Source organism: Polyodon spathula, chromosome 16 (assembly GCF_017654505.1).
Source record: "Polyodon spathula isolate WHYD16114869_AA chromosome 16, ASM1765450v1, whole genome shotgun sequence".
Lineage (NCBI taxonomy): Eukaryota > Metazoa > Chordata > Actinopteri > Acipenseriformes > Polyodontidae > Polyodon > Polyodon spathula.
The window spans coordinates 20,592,789-20,611,434 of NC_054549.1; the positions used below are offsets into that span (position 1 = coordinate 20,592,789).

Sequence of the window (18,646 nt, forward strand, 5' to 3'; positions counted from 1 at the left end):
GGCTTTGTGTGCTGTCTGGGGCACAGTGCAAAGAACCGCCTCAACGCGGAGGCGCTTAAACCCTCTGTATTGAAATCCTGCAGTCAGACAACTGGAGCAGCATTGAAAACCCCGCCGTGCAGCGCCCCTTGCAGAGATATATCAAGCTATTTAACCCACGACGTGCTGCAGTGCACAGGTTTGCTCTGTTGCTGTGCAGTCTACGCGGATGAGGAATAATAACATTTAAAAACAAAATGGGATCAGATTGGATATTTTAGCGTCCCGGGAAAGGATATTGAAATCCCAGGACCTCTTCCTCCAAACCGGGACGATCCGGGAAAAAATAAAAATAAAAAAACAGGGACAGGTGCAATCCTAACCTTGTGTTATGTATATCGGGCAACTGATACTAAATAGCAGATCTAAAAAAAAATCCACAATATGATTTTAATTGCATTCAGATTTCCCATTCAGCACGGCTGAGAACATCATGCACGTTTTATTTTCTAATTTCCATTTACCAGCACCTAAGATGGCGTCGCGGGACACGGTGCGTAACTTTGGCGTTTAGACGCCAAAAGGTTGCTGCCAGCCCCGTGACGCAATCACCACCCCCACCCCCCGGGCTATTCCACATAAGTAGCCTTCCTCCCTCGGCTCTGCTGGTCTCCCTAGCTTTGAGAAGCGTGTAAGATGGATGTTGCAAATCAGGTAAGATAAATACATCTGGATAAAATAAAAATAAACCATATATAAAACAAACGAAGGAAAAACAGATACACTGTGCAATGTGGAATTAAATAATACAAACGTAGACAGGTGATGTGTTTGTTTTACAAGGTAGAGAAATCCGCAGCACAGTACAGGGATGTGTATCAGTAATAATTTATAATAATAATATAATTATATATAATATAATAATAATGTTCCCTTATGGCATCAGTCGATCTAGATAGTAAAATTTAAATTATATATTAACCCAATTGTTATTATATTATAGATTATTATATTATTAATTTTTTTAATATTATATTATCATCATCATATTGCAATGTATTTAATTATTCGTTTTACAGCAGCAAGACACAGCGACAGGCGCCTCTATCAATATAGTGTTTTACAATCTGCGTTGCAGCTATTAAAGGCAGTGTGGATGCATGATTGCGGGTATAAACAGAAATAAATGCAGTTTTTTTCACCCTAAACCCCCCCCCCCCCAATGAAAAATAAAAAAAACTATCTGACGCCTTTTTGTTACTGAAATATGTTTTTGCCTCAAGCTCCGAGGATTGACGAAAGCTACCGAACTTCGCAGCAATACGATCACAAAACCACGCATCTGAACTCAATGCAAACAGCCAGACGTGTTTGTGCGTTTTTGTTTTTTTGTGTTTTTTTGTTTGTTTTGATTGTATGTGTGTCTCGTGGTATCACGCCAAGAAAATATGCTAATCCCGATCCAATGTATTAATATCTAATATCTGTATTGCTCGTCGCTCAGGTTACCGTGTCCAGAAATCAGTACTGCCCGTGTCAGTCTGAATTATGCATAATAATAATAATAATAATAATAATAATAATAATAATAATAAATACATTTAAAGAAAGCGCATTTGATGTCGTTCGTGGTTTGAAGCGGTGAGTGTGCGTTGTGAATTGTACACAGCATTTAGGTTGCAATAATGTAACTGTCTATAGAAATATACACACGCACCCCCCTGTTAATATGACAATGATCGCACGGGATATGGGTTTGTGTTATTGTTTTTCATTGATGTATTTACATCTCTCTCCCCTCTATCTCTCTGTCTCTCCCGCTATCTCTGTCTGTCTCATTCTCTGTCCTCTCTCTGTATCTCTCTCTCTCTGTCCTCTCTCTCTAATATATGTTTGTTTTTTTCCCCCTCCTGCATTTCTGTTTTGATCAGCTTGTGACCAATGAGGATTTGAGAATACTCAAAGTGCCCCTCGGCTTCATCAAGGTTTTACAATGGGTAAGTTCATCTCTGAATTATAAATGCACCTGTATCGTGATGAAGTAACAAGGTATCTGAGAGTGGCAGTCTCTGATATTATTATTATTATTATTATTATTATTATTATTATTATTATTATTATTATTAGATGATGAGATGACGACAGGTGTTGCTGTCTAGACCCATCTGGGGTCCTCCAGGAGGTCTCTCCTCCCTCCTGAGAGGAGGTAGGGAAAGAGAGGAGGGAGGGACAGAGAGAGAGGAGGTAGGGAGGGAGGAACGGAGAGATGAAGGAGAGAAGGACGGAGGGACGGACTAGGAGAGAGGAGGGGGAGAGTGAGGAGGGATGGAGAGAGGAGGGAGAGAAGACTGGGAGGGAGAGGAGAGAGAGAGAGAGGGAGGGAAGGAGGGAGAGAGATGAGAGGAGGAGGGAAGGGAGGGGAGGGACAGACACCCCTTCTCCCTCTCTTCTCTCTCCAGGGGGGGATGGAGAGTGGAGAGAGGAGAGAGGGAGGGAGGGACGGAGGGATGACATTGCAGTACTCTGATCTGATTGATATTACACGTCAGGGAGGGAGGGAGGGATGGATGGAGGGAGAGGAGGGACAGAGGGAGGGAGGGAGAGAAGGGAGGGAGGGACATACACACATTGTAATAAATGATCATTATAATTCAGATTATTTAGGATTTAAACAAAACTAAATTGAGTGCAATAATCTGCTGTACAGATTTGACCTGTACAGAAATCTTCTAAAGTGAACATATTAGACGTGTTTTAGTCTGTATTCAGCAAAAAAAAAAAAAAAAAAAAAAAAAAAAAAAAAAACTCCTGATCTCACTGTGTTTGTATATTTTCTGTTGTCTGCATACCGTGTAAAGCGAGATCTTTGCTTAATATGTCGATTTACATACCTGCCAGGATCGAGTTTTCAAAATACGGGAGCTTTTCTAAAGGGGTTGGGGGGGGGGTAGAGGAGGGTGCAGCTGTTTCCCCTGTGGACGGACAGACGGACGGACTGCAGCTGTTTACCCGATAGACGGATGGACGGGGGGTTGCAGGTGCGTGGCTAAGTGAGTGAAGTTGCTTCGCGCACTGAATGCCTGCCTGCCTGCCTGCCTGCCACAGGGCTCCCCTGGGTCCTAAACCCTGCTCGTACACACGGGGGTTGCAGTAATGCAGACATTACAGCTTTGCTGACATGAGGGGGTTTAACAGCAGAATAGGGGAGAAAATTTGTCCCGGGAGAAGAGTCCAAAATACGGGAGACTCCCGGTGAATACGGGCGAGTTGACAGGTCTGGATTTTGTCGCTCAGATAAATAATTCTGAAGTGCCGGCTGATCGCATGCGCTCCTCCGTCATCGCCCGACTGCAACCAGTCCTCGCTTCAGGCTGCGGGCACGTCTTCAGCTGAGATTACTGCAGAGTAATCCAGGAGATTGATTGGGGGGCTGACGTGTAATATCAATCAGATCAGAGTACTGCAATGTCATCCGGCTGCACGCATCCAGCATTTCAATCAACGTGATGAAAATTAAACGGAGAGCGAACGGTGTCTGTGTGAGTTTAAAATGTCATTGCAGTATTACGATTTATACACCTTCCTTCTGGTCCGTAACATCCTGAAATAAATTATTTTTTTGCCAAAAAAAACAAAAAACAAAAAACACTTTTTATATTTTCATACGGGTTCAAATGAATTAACCGGGTTTATTAATAGTTTAAAGTCTGGTTCATGCCGGGCGTGCGGTTCAGACGGGCGCTGCAAACGCGCCACCGCAGAGGCTGTTTGTTGACGTCGCTCGCGTTTAACCAATCGCACGCCTTACTCTTCAGAATTTTACAAGTAAAACACACTAATACTGTATTATTAATAAATTATGTTATAGATGTAGCGGAATATGTCTAAAGAACTAATCATCAAGCATGTACCGTACCATAAATAAACAGATACATAATCAAAATGAAAACCAAACAACTCGTAAACCCATGTTTACAGTGGCATTTGCTGTCAATCACACAATAATTGTTGTTTTTAATTTTTTTTGGATCAGCTGTTTATAAAAAGAGGCGCTGTGGTTCTGTCAGTTAAACGCGGCTGTGCGCTACTCCCCCGAACCTCCAGTGGTCTGTGCGTCCCAGTCGTATTCCCAGTGTGAACCAGACTTTCTTATTAATACGATTATCGTTACTGTAAGAATCCTCGGTGTACTTCTGGGTATTAACCTCTCTTTTGATGCCCACATCTCGTCTGTAGTCAAATCTGCCTTCTACCACCTCCGAAACATCTCAAGCTCCATCCCTACCTTTCCCTCCGGGAAGCAGAGATACCCTGTCATGCATTCCTCTCGACTCGACTCCTGCAGCTCTCTCTACAGTGGTACCACACTGCCTCCCTCCCAGTTTCTCAGCTCTAACCGCTCGAGCCACGCTGCCTCCCTCTCTAACCACTAGAGCCACGCTGCCTCCCTCTCTAACCACTAGAGCCACGCTGCCTCCCTCTCTAAGCACGAGACGTTGCTGGTACTGAAGTATAATATAGTTCTGCACAGGAAGCTAAAAGCAGCTGCAGTTTTCACTTTGTAAAAATAGCATGTAAAGGTGCTAATTAAACGCATCCCTTTTCCCACTGAGGGAGTGTGTCAGTTTGTGTGTGTGTGCGTGTGTGTGTGTGTGTGTGTGTGTGTGCGTGGGTGTGTGTGTGTGCATGTGTGTGCGTGCTTGTGCGTGTGAGAGAATTTAAAACCAATTGAAAGCCAAGAATGAGAGGCAAGCGTATTAATTTCCTGTTTGTCTGTCCATTAAGGGAACTGAAATGCAGGCTTCACACTGTGCAGTGTAGAATACAGTGAATACTATACAATACAGTGCAGTACAGTGCAATACTATACAATACAGTGCAGTACAGTGTAATTGAATACAATACAGTGCAGTGCAATACTATACAATACAGTGCAGTAGTGTAATTGAATACAGTACAGTACAGTGCAATACAATGAAGTACAATACTATACACTAATGCAGTACAGTACAGTGCAGTGCAATACTATAGAGTACAGTGCAGTGCAAGACAGTTTGCTTTTATATAGCGCAGTTCATGCAGAGTATCGCAGGACGCTCTACAATAAAAACAAAACAAAGAAAAGCTGATTTGAAAGATTCTCCTCTGCCAGCATTCCTGAAAGGTTCTCCTGCGGCAGCATTCCTGATGTGACCCGGGATTGGGGACGGGGTTCCAAAGGCGGGGAAGCAGCCCCCTTGCCCCCCCCTGCTTGCAGTGCATTGTGGGGGAGCTGCTTCTGGGAGGGCTAAACACTGTGTTTGTGACAGCTGGAGCTGCCCAGACTAATGGATTATTATCAGAATCCTCACTGCAATCCTCTCTGAGAGAGCGCTCTGCTAAAAACAGAATCCACTGACATTTATTACAGGGAGCGCCTGTGTGTGTGTCTCTGTGTGTGTGTCTCTGTGTGTGTGTGTGTGTGTGACACTGACTCTCAAAAGCTTCGCACAGTGAAAGTACAGCAAAGTGTAATAGAGCACAGAGAGGTCTGGTATAGCATAGGGAAGCATTGTAAAGCATAGCAAAGCATTGTAAAGCACAAAGAGGTCTGGTAAAGCATAGGGAAGCATTGTAAAGCACAGTGAGGTCTGGTAAAGCATAGCAAAGCATTGTAAAGCACAGAGAGGTCTGGTAAAGCATAGGGAAGCATTGTAAAGCACAGAGGACTGGTAAAGCATAGGGAAGCATTGTAAAGCACAGCGAGGTCTGGTAAAGCATAGGGAAGCATTGTAAAGCACAGAGAGGTCTGGTAAAGCATAGGGAAGCATTGTAAAGCACAGAGAGGTCTGGTAAAGCATAGGGAAGCATTGTAAAGCACAGCGAGGTCTGGTACAGCATAGGGAAGCATTGTAAAGCACAGAGGTCTGGTAAAGCATAGGGAAGCATTGTAAAGCACAGAGAGGTGTGGTAAAGCATAGGGAAACATTGTAAAGCACAGATAGGTCTGGTAAAGCATAGGGAAGCATTGTAAAGCACAGAGAGGTCTGGTAAAGCATAGGGAAGCATTGTAAAGCACAGAGAGGTCTGGTAAAGCATAGGGAAGCATTGTAAAGCACAGAGAGGTCTGGTAAAGCATAGGGAAGCATTGTAAAGCACAGAGAGGTCTGGTAAAGCATAGGGAAGCATTGTAAAGCACAGATAGGTCTGGTAAAGCATAGGGAAGCATTGTAAAGCACAGAGAGGTCTGGTAAAGCATAGGGAAGCATTGTAAAGCACAGAGAGGTCTGATAAAGCATAGGGAAGCATTGTAAAGCACAGAGAGGTCTGGTAAAGCATAGGGAAGCATTGTAAAGCACAGCGAGGTCTGGTAAAGTCAGTGTAAATTACGATAAATGCAGAGTATGATCATTATTACAATTACATTGCAAATTTACAGTAGATAAAATGAATAGGATTCTTTAGGTAAACCAAGTGATGTAATAGTACCGTACAGCCACAAGGTGGCGCTGTGGTATAACATTGACAGGGTTGCAGAATCAGTTTTTATTTTCTCTCTCCCTCTCTTCCAGGTCTTTTCCATCTTTGCGTTCGCTACTTGTGGCAGCTACTCGGGAGAGTTCCGGCTGAGCGTCGACTGCATGAACAAGACTGAGAGCGACCTGAACATCAAGGTGGAGTTCGAGTATCCGTTCAGGTGGGAGACACGGCCAGGCTGGGGGTCTTAGTCAGAGACTGCAGTGCTAACTCAATGAGAGCCAGCTAGCAGTCTTTCTCAGTGTCTTCAACAGAAACACTAAAATAGACTTTATAAATTCAGTGGCAAGCGTTTCCCCTAGAAGTCTTTCTCAGCGTCTTCAACAGAAACACTGATTTGAACCCTTGTCTATTTTCCTCTCCAGGCTGCATCAGGTGTACGGACTTTGTGGTGACCGCGATGTTTGCGTTCCTGTGGCTGGTCAGCTTGTACGCCTGGGCGAAGGGTCTGTCTGACGTGAAGGATGCCACGGACCCCGAGCGCGTGATGACCCTGATCAAAGCGTGCCAGATCGAGGGCAACAAGTGCAGCGAGAAACATGGTCCCGTCATGTCAGGACTCAACACCTCCGTGGTAAACAGAGAGACACTGAGACACATACTGAGACACACAGAGACACACACACACTGAGAGACACACACTGAGAGACACACACTGAGATATACTGAGACACACGGGGACACACAGATATACTGAGAGTCACAAAGTGAGAGACACACTGAGAGACACTGAGACACACTAAGATATACTGAGACACGCACTGAGATACACTTAGAGACACACTGAGAGACACAGAGACACCCACTAATATTTTCTCCCTCTCTCTCCCTTCTCCCCTCTCCCATCTCCTCTCTCTCTCTCTCTCTCTCTCTCTCTCTCTCTCTCTCTCTCTCTCTCTCTCTCAGGTTTTCGGGTTCCTGAACCTTGTCCTCTGGGTTGGTAACCTGTGGTTTGTGTTCAAGGAGACAGGCTGGATCGCCCCCTTCATGCGCTGCCCTCCTCCCTCCCAGGAGAAGCAGCCGGCCCCCGAGAGCTTTGGGGCCCCGGGCTACGTGCAGGAACCCCAGGGGTACAGCCAGCCAGACCCCTACACCCAGGGGGGCTATCAGCCAGACTACGGGCAGCAGGAGGGGTACGGGCAGCAGGAGGGGTACGGCCAGCAGGGCGCTTATAACCAAGCAGGGGAGTACAACCAGCAGGGGGCGCCCACCTCATTCGCCAACCAGATGTGAGCAGAGAGAGAAGAGGAAAGGAGGGGAGAGGCTGGTGAGTGACAGGGAGAGGAGGGGAGAGGTTGGTGAGTGACAGGGAGTGCGAGAGGAGGAGAGGCTGGTGAGAGACAGGGGGAGGGGAGAGGCTGGTGAGTGACGGAGAGGGGAGAGGCTGGTGAGTGACGGGGGGTGATGAGAGGATAGTGGATAGAGGAGGTTCAGTGTGGGGAGGGCACAGCAGTCATATTGCAGTGGAGATCACAGTACAGCGCAGGTGAGTATACTGAAGTACTGTAGAGTAACAGCAGCGATCGGGCAGAATACAGGCTGACTGCTTTACTGTGTCTGATTTCTCTGTGCTTTACAGTGTGTCTAACCTCCTCTCTCTCTACACCCCATCCCCTCCCGTCTCCTTTCCCCCCTCTCTCTTTTTCTCTCTTCTCTCTCACAGGTAAGCAGCGCTCAGTGAATTGTGGGAGTGTTATATTCGTGGGTTGGGGGGGGGGGGGGGGGGGGGGGGGGTCGCCCAGAATCTCTGTGTTGTACAATTTGATGTTTACATATCGACACAGTGAGGTGGGGGGGGTAAAAACACGACAACAAACCAAAATTAAAAATACGTCATTCATAATAATCAATGTGTGAGATGTAGATTATGTGTGTATATATATATATATATATATATATATATATATATATATATATATATATATATATATATATATATATATATATATATATATATATACTGCAGTGTGCAAAATTGAAGGCATATGAAAGAAAAAGGTTTTAAAAACTATACACAAAGTTAAAAAGATTAAAACCTCATATGTATGTGTGAACACCATTACATCATGTAGGAATAAATCATGGATTTGAATATAAACAGTAACAAGTAGTTGCCATGCCGTCAAACATCTATAAATACCGCCAATGTTTTGATTCAAACACAGGCTCCCTTGAGAAAGACATGTACAACATATCGAAACGTTGGGGAGCTGGCTCTTTGAGCTAATATATATTTCAATTTTAAATTCAAACAAAATACTGTGATATTAATAACGATGATTTCAATTACAATGATATTAATAACGATGATTTCAATTACAATGATATTAATAACGATGATAAAACAATGTATAAAGCGACCATGCTTTCACAGGTCTTCAGTTGGAGTGTTCCTAATCTTTCATCCAAACTTATTTATTTAAATCCCCAAATCTCCTGGGACTCAAAGGCAGGCTTACTAACGTTTCAACCAGCTCTGGGAATCCAATAGGTTTGTAAATAATATATTGAATTTTTTGACACGCTTGCCTGATGAAATGCCTCCTGAGCTGGCCTAGGCATTCCTGCTGGGACATGCATTCTCATTACTAACGCACAGCTCTGTACAGACTGGCCTTGCGTCCCTATCGACTCCTCCAACACGTAAATGATTATTATTATTACTGAATCATTTATCCAAAGCGACTCACAGAGACTAGGGGGGTGAACTCTGCATCATCAACAACTGCTGCTGCTGCAGAGTCACTTCCAATAGGACCTCGTTTGTTTCACGTCTCGTCCGAAGGACGGAGCACAAGGAGGTGAAGTGACTTGCTCAGGGTCACACACACACACACACACACACACACACACACACGCACACACACAGGGAGTCAGTGGCTGAGCCGGGATTTGGACCCATTTCTATAACCACCAGATCCACAAGCCTCTAGATTGAATACTAAATGCACAAATTATGTCATGCAAACCCAATACTGCACGAATTATTAACACACTCTCCTTCTTTATCTGTAACATACACGAGAGAGCTTATCTACGCAAGAAGGGACTTTGATAGACTGGAAGTAAGACTCCTGCTGCACAGCAGTGTGATCCAGTCCTGGTTTCACTGGGAGTTTAATAATCAGACTCCCGCTGCACAGCAGTGTGATCCAGTCCTGGTTTCACTGGGAGTTTAATAATCAGACTCCCGCTGCACAGCAGTGTGATCCAGTCCTGGTTTCACTGGGAGTTTAATAATCAGACTCCCGCTGCACAGCAGTGTGATCCAGTCCTGGTTTCACTGGGAGTTTAATAATCAGACTCCCGCTGCACAGCAGTGTGATCCAATCCTGGTTTCACTGGGAGTTTAATAATGAGACACACCTGAGCTTGTTGCCTAGACACACTGGGGCTGATCAAGCTGGGAGTAAAACCTGGACTGAGTGACTCTGCTGTGCAATAGGAGTTCCCATTCCTGGAGTTATAACATGGTGTTTGTAACTGAACATTCATTCCATTCAAACTGAAACAGAAAATATATTCAGCTGTTTTTAAAAGAAATATTCAAGCATGGAAAAAAAAAAACGTAAATATATATTCAGGGAATGAAAATAATCATTATAATAAAAATAAAAAAACTGTAAGACTTTCTTGGTTCCTCTTTCTTTCTCTCTCTCGCTTGCTGTCTGTCTCGTTCTCTCTTCTCTCGCTCTCTCTCAATCTCGTATAAATATCTGCTCTATCCAGTGCTCTGTGTGGTGTGTTTGTGATTTTAAACAAAGCCTCCTGGTGTGTTGTGTTAATTGTGTGCTTCTTGTGTTATTGAAATGAATATGACTACTATGATGATGACGATGAAGATGGTGTTTAAATTTAAATCGTGGTGGACTGATTAAAAAAATACATTAAAAAAATAAATAAAAAATAATAAAATTGAAATTATTCTATTCAGATTTTAGAACCTGTCTTTTGTCTGTCTATCTACCTATCTATCTATCTATCTATCTATCTATCTGTCTCTCTCTCTCTCTCTCTCTCTCTCTCTCTCTCTCTGTCTATCTATCTAGAAAATAACCTAATACACTAATAAACTAGAAAATGATATACAGCACTAGACCCTGATATTGATGAGATCCAGCCCTCTGAAATGATCTTTATAATATACAGATAGACCCTGATCCAGCCCTCTGAAATGTCTTTATAATATACAGCACTAGACCCTGATATTGATGCGATCCAGCCCTCTGAAATGTCTTTATAATATACAGCACTAGACCCTGATATTGATGCGATCCAGCCCTCTGAAATGTCTTTATAATATACAGCACTAGACCCTGATATTGATGAGATCCAGCCCTCTGAAATGTCTTTATAATATACAGCACTAGACCCTGATATTGATGAGATCCAGCCCTCTGAAATGTCTTTATAATATACAGCACTAGACCCTGATATTGATGAGATCCAGCCCTCTGAAATGTCTTTATAATATACAGCACTAGACCCTGATATTGATGAGATCCAGCCCTCTGAAATGTCTTTATAATATACAGCACTAGACCCTGATATTGATGAGATCCAGCCCTCTGAAATGTCTTTATAATATACAGCACTAGACCCTGATATTGATGAGATCCAGCCCTCTGAAATGTCTTTATAATATACAGGACTAGACCCTGATATTGATGAGATCCAGCCCTCTGAAATGTCTTTATAATATACAGCACTAGACCCTGATATTGATGAGATCCAGCCCTCTGAAATGTCTTTATAATATACAGCACTAGACCCTGATATTGATGAGATCCAGCCCTCTGAAATGTCTTTATAATATACAGCACTAGACCCTGATATTGATGAGATCCAGCCCTCTGAAATGTCTTTATAATATACAGCACTAGACCCTGATATTGATGAGATCCAGCCCTCTGAAATGTCTTTATAATATACAGCACTAGACCCTGATATTGATGAGATCCAGCCCTCTGAAATGTCTTTATAATATACAGCACTAGACCCTGATATTGATGAGATCCAGCCCTCTGAAATGTCTTTATAATATACAGCACTAGACCCTGATATTGATGAGATCCAGCCCTCTGAAATGTCTTTATAATATACAGCACTAGACCCTGATATTGATGAGATCCAGCCCTCTGAAATGTCTTTATAATATACAGCACTAGACCCTGATATTGATGAGATCCAGCCCTCTGAAATGTCTTTATAATATACAGCACTAGACCCTGATATTGATGAGATCCAGCCCTCTGAAATGTCTTTATAATATACAGCACTAGACCCTGATATTGATGAGATCCAGCCCTCTGAAATGTCTTTATAATATACAGCACTAGACCCTGATATTGATGAGATCCAGCCCTCTGAAATGTCTTTATAATATACAGCACTAGACCCTGATATTGATGAGATCCAGCCCTCTGAAATGTCTTTATAATATACAGCACTAGACCCTGATATTGATGAGATCCAGCCCTCTGAAATGTCTTTATAATATACAGCACTAGACCCTGATATTGATGAGATCCAGCCCTCTGAAATGTCTTTATAATATACAGCACTAGACCCTGATATTGATGAGATCCAGCCCTCTGAAATGTCTTTATAATATACAGCACTAGACCCTGATATTGATGAGATCCAGCCCTCTGAAATGTCTTTATAATATACAGCACTAGACCCTGATATTGATGAGATCCAGCCCTCTGAAATGTCTTTATAATATACAGCACTAGACCCTGATATTGATGAGATCCAGCCCTCTGAAATGTCTTTATAATATACAGCACTAGACCCTGATATTGATGAGATCCAGCCCTCTGAAATGTCTTTATAATATACAGCACTAGACCCTGATATTGATGAGATCCAGCCCTCTGAAATGTCTTTATAATATACAGCACTAGACCCTGATATTGATGAGATCCAGCCCTCTGAAATGTCTTTATAATATACAGCACTAGACCCTGATATTGATGAGATCCAGCCCTCTGAAATGTCTTTATAATATACAGCACTAGACCCTGATATTGATGAGATCCAGCCCTCTGAAATGTCTTTATAATATACAGCACTAGACCCTGATATTGATGAGATCCAGCCCTCTGAAATGTCTTTATAATATACAGCACTAGACCCTGATATTGATGAGATCCAGCCCTCTGAAATGTCTTTATAATATACAGCACTAGACCCTGATATTGATGCGATCCAGCCCTCTGAAATGTCTTTATAATATACAGCACTAGACCCTGATATTGATGAGATCCAGCCCTCTGAAATGTCTTTATAATATACAGACTAGACCCTGATATTGATGAGATCCAGCCCTCTGAAATGTCTTTATAATATACAGCACTAGACCCTGATATTGATGAGATCCAGCCCTCTGAAATGTCTTTATAATATACAGCACTAGACCCTGATATTGATGAGATCCAGCCCTCTGAAATGTCTTTATAATATACAGCACTAGACCCTGATATTGATGAGATCCAGCCCTCTGAAATGTCTTTATAATATACAGCACTAGCCCCTGATATTGATGAGATCCAGCCCTCTGAAATGTCTTTATAACATACAGCACTAGACCCTGATATTGATGAGATCCAGCCCTCTGAAATGTTTATAATATACAGCACTAGACCCTGATATTGATGAGATCCAGCCCTCTGAAATGTTTATAATATACAGCACTAGACCATGATATTGATGCGATCCAGCCCTCTGAAATGTCTTTATAATATACAGCACTAGACCCTGATATTGATGCGATCCAGCCCTCTGAAATGTCTTTATAATATACAGCACTAGACCCTGATATTGATGAGATCCAGCCCTCTGAAATGTCTTTATAATATACAGCACTAGACCCTGATATTGATGAGATCCAGCCCTCTGAAATGTCTTTATAATATACAGCACTAGACCCTGATATTGATGAGATCCAGCCCTCTGAAATGTCTTTATAATATACAGCACTAGACCCTGATATTGATGAGATCCAGCCCTCTGAAATGTCTTTATAATATACAGCACTAGACCCTGATATTGATGAGATCCAGCCCTCTGAAATGTCTTTATAATATACAGCACTAGACCCTGATATTGATAAGATCCAGCCCTCTGAAATGTCTTTATAATATACAGCACTAGACCCTGATATTGATGCGATCCAGCCCTCTGAAATGTCTTTATAATACACAGCACTACACCCTGAGAATGATGCGATCTAATATTAGTATTACATATTAGTTCATTTAAAAAATAGCGCACTATATTACTTGTTATATTACCCACTACATTCCTTCCTTCTGCCCTGCGAAACAATTGTGACTAATCTCCATGGTCTGGTAATGCATGTTTTAAATGCATGACAAACAAATAAACTGTAAGGCCGTGGGTTACCTTAGTTCTGGGGTCAGTAGCGCAGAGCACTGCGAATGAATCAGGCTGGGCGATATTATCTGGCTTCCACTCAGGTTTTATTAATCAGCGACTTCATTACAAAGGTTCAGCAATAATAGAAAACAAAGTGATCTGCCAGTAGTGTGTTCTAAACTCAAGTACAATAGATACACTAAATAACAATAAAACCGAAGCACAGTAGTGCTCGTTGCACACTCCACAACATCTCCTGCACGCATTCACACTCCTCACAGCACTCTCATTAGCTATGGAGGCTACTAATGTGCAAAATAAATTAGCACTGTTAAATCAAACTAAATATTGCAATTTGTTAGCTTCATTATAACAGTTCACAAACTAACAACACTTAATCATTTACTTTAATTGAGATAGCCTTTCAATTTATATGAACGCAGACATTAAAAGTGACACTTCTCAAACTCGCCATATCAGTTTTAAACTAAATGAACTTTGAACAAAAAAAAAGATTTTGAATCCATCCTCATTTGTACGGTGTATGCAATTTGAGTTCTTCAAATAGCAGGTTCAACGTTTAGTTTAAAAATCAGAGTAGTCTTTGTTGTATCGCATCAATTGCAGTATACTACAAGGCATGGGGTTATTTCCTCAGTACCGTTAGACTATATTCTTTACCAAACAGTCCAAGTGGTGCCGCTGCATAGACCTTACATGCTGTGTGTACTTGTATAGTGATTTTGATTTTGATGTGGCGCACATAAGTGAATAGGTCTTGTTGAATTTACTGCTGCTTGCTTCCGATTTAAACATCACATCATTTAATAATAATGTAGCGAGAAAACACTTTTTTTTTTTTTTTTTTTTAAGGAAAGTAACTAATATTACTCAAATTAAAAAAAAAAAAAACTCTAAAGAGTTATTTTAACTCGTTATTAAGAAATGTAATATTACAGTAGCGCGTTGCGTTACGTTACTAACGCATTACCCCCAACCCTAAATATAATATGAGGTCTACAGTACATGTAGCATTTAATGATGCGATGATGACCCACTGATCATTTTGCCGATCAATATCCACCTGGTGATAATAAAATGTGCATATTTACAACAAGAAAACAGCGAACAGGAAATTCCCTGTACCAATAGTTTTACGCAGCAAAGGTTGGTGCAACACCCCCCCTCTGCTGGCTGAATGTGAAACTGCAGGCCTGCAAAATGATTATTTATAAACGCACTCCCTGTAAATGGGAAGAGGTAACGTCATTGACGGGGTACAATGCAGAGGACGCAGGGTGGGGGCGGGGCTTCCTTGAATACACATAAACCACATTAAATATACAATACAGTGCATTATAGATGTACGACAGATAGCAGTGAGGCACCACCTGTCTGCTTCCCCTCCTCCCTTCTCTCTAGGACCCAGCCTCCTGCTCCTCCTGCTCCCCCTTCTCTCTAGGACCCAGCCTCCTACTACCCCTTCTCTCTAGGACCCAGCCTCCTGTTCCCCTCCTCCCTGCTCTCTAGGACCCAGCCTCTTGCTTCCCCTCCTCCCCTCTCTTTACGACCCGCCTCCTGCCCCTGCTCCCCTCTACAAGACTTCAAGAGTCATTTCTGGGAAATCATGCTGTTTCACAGTGAAACAAGCTGCTTATGAAAGGGATTCCCACCCCATGCAGCAGAACTTGCTTGTTAGAAGGACAGGTGGAGACTTCCAAGCATTTCTTCAAATGATTCCTGCTTAAAAAGGTTGTTGGTAAGTAAAACCCTAAATTAAATACTGTATAATATTCTACAATAGACACATGTAACTGGGAGCAGTGTTAGTGTTGTTAAGTGGCTACAAATTTGTTAGTTGCAGACATTAGGAAACACTTGTGGTTGAAACCTTGGTCATTAGATTTATATTTTATTTTAGTATTACCACAGACCTATTTTTCTTAGAATTGGAATATTTGTTGAAATTTTCTGTTTCACAGAAAAGTCCCACTTCATAAAATGAATGTTCTAATGTAGTTTTCTTCATTAACAAAGAGACCAACAAAATCATTATTCTCTACAGCCATTGGCTGGAATTTTCTCTTCAACTTTACACACATATAAACATGTTGCTGTTGATTGCATGCAATGCTAATCTACTGCAAGGACAATTCAAGATGTTACATTACACATCGTAATTATATATGATAAATAGAGGAAATCAGTATTACAAATCTTTATTGTTCATGAAAGGAAGGTATGTTGTGTGGTGGAAAAAACAAGGTAAGATTAAAGAAACTTTTACTGCAATGATTATTCAAATGATGAAATGATTAAATAGCCAGTATCCAGTCTACTGTATACCTGACAGCTATATTACACACATTGCCTTGATCTGTGGCACACTTCACTTTCACAACAATTCCCATGAATACACTTAGCATTTCACTAGACACATACAAATATAAACCTGAAACAGAGAATCTCGCAATATGTGTTTGTGTGGATAAAGACTCAACTGTTCTTCACCCGCATTTCAATAGTAATGAACCCCAACTAATGAGAATCACCCTGACGTGTCAGCACTTCAACATGATGAGGCTTGTGCTTGCTTTACATTATTGTGGTTATTTAAGAAATCTTAAATAGAATATTGAAATCTGAACATATTCGACAATCTGATTGTTCACTTGAGATTTATTTAGGAAGTTTTCTTTACAGTAATACTGACAGAATTAGAATAATGTATTCCAGTATCTATAACCGTTACCTTATAACCAGCGCAGGCACATTCACAAGGCTTCACAAGCACATAACGAGCTCACAGTATGTGAACGATTACAGAGAAATCAACCTGAAAAGTATACAGGAGGCAAGGATTGAATAATAATTAACAACATTTTGATGAAGATTGTTACAAACTCAATGCAGTTATCATATTCTCATGCAGAGTGTGATACAGACAGACAAGCAAGTGGGTCACAAACAGTTACATGAAATATAATTATAGTACATTGTAACAAACCTAATTCTTAAGCAATGTCCAATAACTAGTATTTTGTGACGGAAATACAAATAAACTACCCTGAACAATATAACTCTCCCCAGCAGCAGGATTGCGCGACAGAACCAAGAAATTGCTGGGCAAGTCAGGATTGTTTACAACAAATAGAAAATAGGAAGACAAATAAACCAGCAACACCAGAATTCATATAGCAAATGTTATTGAATATGCGTGGAATAGTATACTTGAAGACAGATGTATCAAACATTTGGTGTCCATGAGTTTTAATCAGACAGCATTTGAACCATTCAAAATGTTTACCACTGAGTCCATCAGGCAGTCCTTCTAGAAAGAAAAATGCCCATGAAACAACCACCAATACTTTAAAAGTCCCAGGAAGTTATATCCAATCCGTATTGAGAATGCAGTTGAACCAGAAAAGTTTAAACACAAAACAAAAATGAAACTGCTGTGCTGGGTGCTCGTTAATCCCCAGTAAATAAACAAAAATGATAACACTATGTAACACAATTTTTGTTCCTGGGTAGTAAGTGTTATTTCCTAATTGCTTATGCCTCAAAAGTATAGAAAATGGCTATTATTCCCCACAAACTTTGCTTTTGTGACCAGGACAGTGATATTTTGAAATTGACCTATTTCCAATGAGAAAACGGGCAAATTTGTGTCTTTTCGTTCACATAAAGTCAGAAAAAAACAACATATGAATCCAAATTAACATGTATTTATACTAAAGTAATACAAAAATGACTACAAAAGATTTAGAAGCGAGTAGTTTTTCGAGATTTACAATTATACTGTACATTTACGAAATATCGAAAAACTACTCACTTCTAAATCTTTTGTAGTCATTTTTGTATTACTTTAGTATAAATACATGTTAATTTGGGTTCATATGTTGTTTTTTTCTGACTATGTGAACGAAAAGACACAAAAGCTCCCGTTTTCCCATTGGAAATAGTGATATTTCAAAATATCACTCTCCTGGTCACAAAAGCAAAGTTTGTGGGGAATAATAGCCATTTTCTATACTTTTGAGGCATAAGCAATTAGGAAATAACACTTACTACCCAGGAACAAAAAAAAATAATAACATTTGTTACACAGTGTAATCCAAAACAGCCCAGATAATCCAGCAGCAAAAAATATGATTGCTCCCCATTAGGGGATCTTCCTTTGTCCTGTAGAGCTTGGAGTTTCCAACCAGGTAAGAAGACAAAAGGTGATGATTTGGATAATAAACAGATTAGTCACTGTTGTTGTGAATTTGAATGATGTGGATAGTTTCAATTTGGCAGGAGATTAGATAACTAGTTACTTTTAAACTGGAAAAAAATGGCAGATTAGAGAAAATACACTGTTTCTAACAACCAAACGATTATTGCTTCCTGATTTCTCCTTTACAGACCAGCAAACTCCCTCTTCAAACACTCTGCATCCACAAAACCACACCCAAAAAAGAATCACCCCAGCAAAAAAGGAACCACCCTCTTCACCAGGAAGTAATAGTCCTATTTAAAGAGCCACCAATTAAGATACTTAGAATTAATGATAAATCAAGCCCAATAAGACCTTTGCCAAGGCAATTAGCAAAACACCTGAATCTAATTACAATTCCCATGTGGAAATTAAGGAAAAGATCATTCAGTTAAAACAAGAGAGAAAGTCCAGTGCAGAGATAAACCCCTACCAAAATTTAACAGTAAATTGAAATAGCTTCACCTAATTTTACCTTATGGAATCTGAAAGGCCCACTTTAAAAAT

The 18,646-nt window shown here is 41.1% G+C and overlaps 1 pseudogene; it reads left to right on the plus strand.

The window, feature by feature from the left end:
* The first annotated feature begins 262 nt into the window (after positions 1-262).
* Positions 263-8,220, plus strand: LOC121328453 (annotated as a pseudogene).
* Positions 8,221-18,646: the final 10,426 nt, after the last annotated feature.